This window comes from Sapajus apella, unplaced genomic scaffold, assembly GCF_009761245.1.
Source record: "Sapajus apella isolate SASKATOON/1434 unplaced genomic scaffold, GSC_monkey_1.0 scaffold27, whole genome shotgun sequence".
In the NCBI taxonomy this organism is placed as follows: Eukaryota; Metazoa; Chordata; class Mammalia; order Primates; family Cebidae; genus Sapajus; species Sapajus apella.
Window position 1 is genome coordinate 1,362,317 of NW_022436967.1, and position 7,733 is coordinate 1,370,049.

General features: G+C 35.6%; 1 non-coding gene across 1 annotated transcript; it reads right to left on the reverse strand.

Annotated features, from left to right (window-relative positions):
• Window positions 1–5,389: 5,389 nt before the first annotated feature.
• LOC116560953 lies at window positions 5,390–5,553 on the reverse strand. Its single transcript, XR_004273229.1, has one exon. It is a non-coding gene; the product is annotated as a U1 spliceosomal RNA (small nuclear RNA).
• Between the last annotated feature and the right edge of the window lie 2,180 nt (window positions 5,554–7,733).

Here is a 7,733-nt window from a genome sequence, read left to right on the forward strand (position 1 = left end):
ATTATACGAAGTAGCTGTTTTTTCACAGAACATTTCATTTCTACCAGTGCTATCATCTTAATTCAGTTCATCTGTGTATTTTAGCAGTGCCTAAAAGCTTGCTTTATTTCATCAGTGTTTCACAGATTCTTTGTTAAATTTAGCTAAATTCATGGTGTGTTTCTGAAAATAAAACTTTACAAGAATCGAGTTTTATGGTTGTTGAGTTATTTTCACTGGGAAAAATAATCAATTGTTTAGCTTAACAGAAACTGTAATGGCAAAATCGATATGTTCTGTCTATTAAATAATTGAAAAAGAAGACAGAAAGTTAACAGCTCAAAGTTCAACCAAGCTTTCGTGTGTTTCCCTTTAAAGCCACATTTTTTACCCTTATTGATAAATAATGTGCTCTGCATGTAAAAGCGATATAACCCATTTCCATGCCTCACTTGATTCAAGCGCTCCACTCCTTAATTAGGCATCTGTGAGACAATGAAACTTTGTTTTCCTGCATGTAATATTTGTCTTTTTATAAATGTAACTTGAATAATAACATTTCTCATTAGATTAATTTGATACCTAAAATGTCAAGAAGGAAGACTCAACATTTGCATTTTATTAATTGTTAGGGTGTGAATATGATATTTTTACTACATGAGGCCACATATTTTATATAAAGCCACATATTTGTAAATACAATAATGGATCTAAAACTCCCAATAATTTTGAAAACAGTAAATACTGCATTAACAGCATCACATGACATCATGAAGGTGGTTTCCATAACTTTATATGTTATCATTTTTAGATAGACCAATTGACATTATGATTGTTGTTTGCTTTGTCTATAAATATGGGTATACATGGCTGAAATTTCTGTATTCTTTGAAGTAAAAGGACATTTTCTCCATTAGAAAATTCCCTGTAAACAAAAATGTCTATCGACACTTGGTCATTGGCTTTGCAAAAACTAAAAAGTTGTTCAAGGGATTCTATCACATGAGAAGTGTAGATTTTTGAATCAAGACAAGGCCTTGAGTGTCAAGGTAGTCAATGAAGGACAACAAGCCAAACTGAAAGTAACAATCAAGACTTCATTGACTTACTGTAGTAAGAGTGAGGCACTAGCTCCCCAGGGTTCATTTGTTTTTGTTTTTTTTTTTTCATATTCAGGTAAAGGTCTAATGACAGACAGGGCAGGCAAAGGGAACCATCTAACTGCCCAGGAGCCACACACAAGAGGCTCCTGACTTTTTATAAACCCAAGAGTTTCCAGAGCAAGAAAGGGAGAGAACTAAGGGTAAAAAGTACTGAGTCAGAGTGGAGAAAAGTGGCTTTGTTGGAATCCTCCACTAAGAAAATCTTGGCAGAGGCTCCTAAAGAGTGTCTCATCTGAGTCCCCCTAACAAAGAGGCTTCCAAATGGAGGCGCCTGGGCTAGGGATACTCATGGGAATGCTCAGTCCAAGGTACCTTGAATTATTGACTGCAACTCTCTACAGAAATCAGTAATGACTGGCTATGCACCAAGTCTGGTGTGGGCAAGGCAGTTTTCCCCAGAAGCCTACCTGCAAAGTCCTGTGATCGCCTCTGGGTCACACAGAGGATTCTGGCTTGGAGCCAGAGTCTTCAAACCAATAGTGTCAGATTGAACGAATGCATTCTAGAGTTCTGAAGACTCTCATAAATAGCATAGCATAAATTAATTTTACAATTTTCCATTATTCAAACTACTTATTCATTCAAAGTTTCTATTTTACAAAAAAGTCTCATTTTATATATTGTTGAATTTGGAATGAGCAGATTAAAGCAAATATAACTGTTATTTCAGTGTCCATAGAATGCCTGACCTTAGATACTATAGCATATGACATTTACAATGGAGATGAAATACTATCTCCATCCATGAATGATTGTTTCCTTGGGTTAGAATTTATTGCAGCAATTGTTAGAGTTTATCTGAAAGAAAAATAGTATTTTTTAAAGAGGAATAATGGTGAAGCAAAAAGCATGTGCTACAATGATGCAGTTATATAGCAGCTATAATGAGAAAAGCAGAATTATTGTTGCGCTAAAATATTTGAAACTAATAGTTACATAGCTATTTATTAAAGTGAACTGTACATGAAATGTAACAAAGATAACAATTTTACTGAAATAATTTTCTCTTCATTATAGAAATGTTTCTGACAATATTGAAAAGCAATGCAAAAGAAAAATCAGTGTTATTCGTTTTTAAAGTATCATTTGAAAAGTAATGGATAAATAAAGAAGTTGAACTACCTGCAAATGCGAAGAATTATTTCCTTACCAAGAAATCAAAGCATTTAATTAAATACTTTTCCTTTTTTATTTTTAATTAGGCCTTTTTTTAAGCAAAACGTTATGTAGACTAGTAAGAACAAAATATGAACAGGAAAATTAACTTAATATTTGTATATGTTATAAATATTCACCCCACACATACACACAAACCCTAATCCTTGAAGTGTTATTTATCTGTTTTTAATGGAGCAATATTTTTGCTTTACATTTTCATCTGTTTAAATTACAGTTTTCCTACAACTTACTCAAAGAAATGAACAGAGCCTTAGCAAAGTATTGAAAGTAAGTGTCACAAAAATACACATGTGTGAAACATATGACATGAGAGGACATGGTATATACACTATGTGTTGTTGGTAAAGCCACATGACTCAGTGAGATGACCTGGAAACTAAATATGTATAATTTCTAATTCCAAGCTATCAATGGGTTGCCACCATCATGATAGTTAAAGTCACTAAATTAATGGGACTATCTTTAGTAGTATAATAATAATGAATATAAATGACTTGAACATTATGTAGGAATGTTTAGATAAACTTTCAAAGTAATTACAGATTTGGCAGAAAACTGAACCACAAAAACAATATATTTTTCTTAATTAGAGCTGAAAAAAACAAACTTATTACACACAAAACAATATAAAAAGCATTCAGGTATGCCTGGACTGTCACAGATTATATTTCTTTTTATTTCTTTTCTCAAAGTAATTTGGTGGTATAATGTAAAATTTTCCACAATCATATCTTTAAATTAGTTCCTTCACACTTTGTTGATGAAATAGTTTTGTTACTTATATTCCATAAATTCAGCAAAGGTACATATCACAAACAAGTGTAACGGCAATTTAGTGAGATACAGAATTAACAATATTCTTTCAAATGTATTTGCCTGCATGATAATTTGAATGACATTGAACACATTCGTAACATCAAAGTTGCCACTATTCAATAGAACTAAATAGATATCATCTTATCAAAAGCAATATGGAATTCTCAAAACAAAGATTTCATTTAGTGCAAAGTAAATCATATTCTTGTCCTGATTTCTGTATGTTTGCACTTAAACATTAACCATATTAAAATGAAAGTCACCGTGCTGTAACAATTTTTGGCTAGCACATTTTTGCTTTCCTCAATAAGCAAGTAACATAGCAAATTACATGGGTCTTTTCATTGCTAAGTCCAAGACAATTTCTCTTTGGTGCAAAATTATCTTTGATATTTGAATTGAGAACTCAATATAAGTAAGCATAGAGTTCCAAAAATAATTGATAAGGCCAAAGTCAATTAGATTATTTTCACCTCCTTTTTTGCAGTTTAATCAAATTTGTGAAACTTTATAGATTTGCAGAGTCATAGTATATCACAAACTACTTTAAAATAAGAATACAGGTCAGAGTCAGGACTATTATCCAGAAACTAAACTGTATTTTAGCTATTTTGTCGTGAATATGTTTCTGTTTTATCTATTGTAGTCTTTTAGCATAATGAAAAGCTATGTGCTAGAGTACAGAAATGCTTTCTTGCAAGAATAAAACAAAAAAGGTTCAATAGTCAAATGATAATATTATTACGGCATTATGCCTTTGACTTCCTGGACATTTATACCTTGGCCTAAAAGTACATATAAACTACAAGTTGTTCTGGTAAAGCCCTGGGAAAGCAAGCTTACAACTTATATAGTACATATAAGCTAAAAGTTCTCCAATTTAGTGGATCAGGTGACATGTATATATGTATACATCTGGTAGAGTTATGGCCAGTCTTCTTACCTAATCTTGACATAGAATCTCAGGCTCAAAAATCTATTCAAAGTATTGTTGGCTTTGGTAACATGGTGGAATAGAGAGAGTGACTCTATCCCCTAAACCAATCTCCAGAAATGTACACTGTACTTGTTAGAAATGGGGGATAAAGTTTAAGAAACACTCTCACAAGGATGAAAAGGAAATCCCCAAGCAAAGGAAATAACACTAGAACTTAAACGCAGATTGTACGAGGATGAATTGGCATCAGGGCTGCATGGAGGTCTTAATTATACCTGAGCAAGGATTTAGTACTGGAAATTTCAGGTAGAGCTGCAAGTCTCAGAGACTGCATTCATGTTAACAGCACACACAGAGGAAGTCTGCCTAAATTGCACATAGGGATAATGAGGAAGCCAGTATGTCCTCCTGGATCCCGAGTGGGGAAACATATCTTGAGAAGTCAGAACAATGGTTCTGTGTCACCTGGGTTTCTGGTTCAGTTTTCATCAACCAAATGGTTCTGAAAAGCCTACTCTGAGAAATTAAAAGAGGTGTTGGCCCAGAAGGCAGTGGTAGGTGCAGGATATTAGGAAGAAGCAAATGCAAAATCTCTCTGGCCACATAGGATCCTTACTGGCAAAGCCCTGGGAAAGCCAAGCTTACAATCTAAGTTTGCAAAACACTCAGAAGAATATGTCCTATAAGAGACAGTCAAACAAGATTAATAGAACTTCAAAATTTTAAGTAATAATGCAAACCGGTAAACTTTATGAAGATCTCTATTCAAAATTACTAAAACATAATATAAAGTTGAACCTACAAGAAATAAAAAGAGACAAATAAATACAAAACTATAAGGGATTAAGAATGTTTGAAAAAGAACTAAGTATACATTTGAGAAATTTAAAAAAATGGCAATTGAAATTACAAACTTGATGGACAAGTTAGCTGATTAGAAACTGGTGAATAGGAAATTAGTGACCTGGAAGATAGATAATAGCTATAGTTTATTGAGTGCTTACTAAGTATACATCTAAGTGTTATAAAATACTGTGATACTATTTTTTTAAATTGTTGCTTGTTGTTATTATTATTGTGTTAATTCATATGTTCTGGCTTCCTTTCTGTTAGTGAAAAGTTGACTGGCTCTGTAGTCTTAGTTGTCAAACACTCTGCTCTATTGCCTTTGAAGAAATTATATATAATTCATCATGGAATATCAATTAGAGGGATAATACAAAAAGATTAGGAAATGTGGAGGATGAAATTAAAAAGTCATCACCATTTCTTCCTTGCCCCTCTTTTTTTTTTTTTTTTTTTTTTTTTAAATAACCAGGGGAAAGCGCGAACGCAGTCACCCACTACCATAAATTATGCAGTTGAGTTTCCCACATTTGGGGAAATCGCAGGGGTCAGCACATCCAGAGTACAATGGATAAGCCTCGCCCTGGGAAAACCACCTTTGTGATCGTGGTATCTCCCCTGCCAGGTAAGTACTGACCCTCTTTTAAGATGCACACATTCCTGTGTTTCTAGCTTCTTCAGTGGCTGCCACATCTCCATCTCTCATCTTATTCTTCCTCATTTCTCTGACCTCTGAACACTGAACTACACAGGGTTCAGTCTGTGGATTATATCTCTCCTCTCTGGGTTCCTCATTCACTTGATGATCTCATTCAGCCTCCAGCTTTAAATATGCTCTCTACAGTAAGAATTCCCCATTTGTATCCTATATAAACACATATCTTATATACAATTGTCCAATTATTGCTGTAAAATAATATGTCCAGAACAGGGTGATTTCCCAGCCCCCAAGTCTGTCCTCTCACAGTGTTGTTCATCTCAGTCTCTTCTAGTTTATTTTCTTTATCTCAAACACCACATCTAACTCATCCAAAAAAATCCTGTTGGCTCAGTGGTCTAACCACTGCTGACCATCTACCGCACTAAGCAACCATAATCCAAGCTACCATTATTATTCTCCCGGATTATTGCAGTACCCTCCTCACTTGATACCCCACTTCTGTCCAGATTCCCTTCAGTCTATTCTGAATGCTGAAGCCTATATAATTCTACATAAATGTAAGTCAGGTGATGTCACATCTTTGACAAAGCTCTCTAATGGCTTCCTAATTCACCCAGAGAAGCGAGAAAGTCGTTACAATGACTTATAAAATCATTTATAATCTGGCTGCCACTGGCTATCTGAAAACACAGAGAGCCAGTGGCAGTGGCGACCAGATTATGAATGATTTAATAAGTCACTAATTTTCCACTCACCATTTATACTCCAGTGAGCACTGGCCTCTTCTAAAATTCTGGGTATCTTCCTACCTCATGCAGGCTTTCTCTCTCCATGGAACCTTCTTCCCACAGCTATCCACATGACTCCTTTCACTTTTATTTATTTATATATATTTTTAAAGATGGAGTCTCGCTTCTTCACTCCGGCTGGAGTGCAATGGTGCAATCTTGGCTCAGTGCAACCTCCGCCTCCCGGGTTCAAGCAATTCTCCTGCCTCAGCCTCCCGAACAGCTGGGATGACAGGCACCCACCACCACAGCCAGCTAATTGTTGTATTGTTAGTAGAGATGGTGTGTCACCATGTTGGCCAGACAGGTCTCAAACTCCTGACCTAAAGTTATGCGCCCGCCTCAGCCTCTCAAAATGCTGGGATTATAGGTGGCCTCCCTTCACTTATTTTTTCCTTCAGTCACTTTACTCAAATTTCACCTTCTCTGTGAGTCTCTGTGAGTCTGTAATTGTAAAATTACAACACATAAGAACTTTTCATTTCTCATATCTGCTTTATTTTCTCATTAATGCTCATTAAAATTGTACACAAAATACATCTTTCATATTTTGTCAGTCTACATCTCCTAGAAGGTAGGTAGGTAAGCTGATAAATCAGAGATGGATCCCTATGTCCCAAAGAGGAGGTGGACCCAAGCAGATGCTGAAGGCACAAACAGGTTGCATGAGCAGATTGCCTGATTACTTGTGCATGCACCTGCCCCTGTTTTATTGCTGTGTCATCTCAACCCTCATTTATGGCCTCATGGAGAGTGCCTATGACTAGATGACTAAGAACAAAAAATCTACTTGGCAACTAGTTGGCCCTTTTTAATATCACCAAACGTAAACGGAAGTCTATGCATTGAAACCTTAGGTAGGCAGTTGGTGGGAAGAGAAATCCGGTCTGCAGGCTTAATTTTGAGCAGTGCACTTGGTTGTCTACTTTATTGATCTGTAATGGTTTGTGGAGGACAGTGTTGGATGTAGAGGAACTTAGAAGAAATAAGATTGAAGGGTTGGAGAAAAAGTAGAAGTAGTTTGCCAGTCCCAGACTCTGTGTTCTTAAGGACGAGCTGATTGTTCTCACCACATGGTCTACCCTGATCACTGAAATTTACGTGCACCCTTGCGAGGATCTGGGGAAAATTGAGGAGCTGCTTCCAGTCATGTTAATTCTTTTCTCATAAATCTTTCACATGGATTCTGCTGGTTCAGTGACCTTTATAATGTAGTTGGTCCCCAAAGGTCTGGCAAAGGTCACTTTATGTGCTATATGTTAGAAACAATTCAGAATTAAAATATAAGTGTTATTAAAAAGAATGAAAAACCTGTGTTAATACTTCAGAAAAGATGCAGTGCTCCAAAACAGGTGGACTCTAGA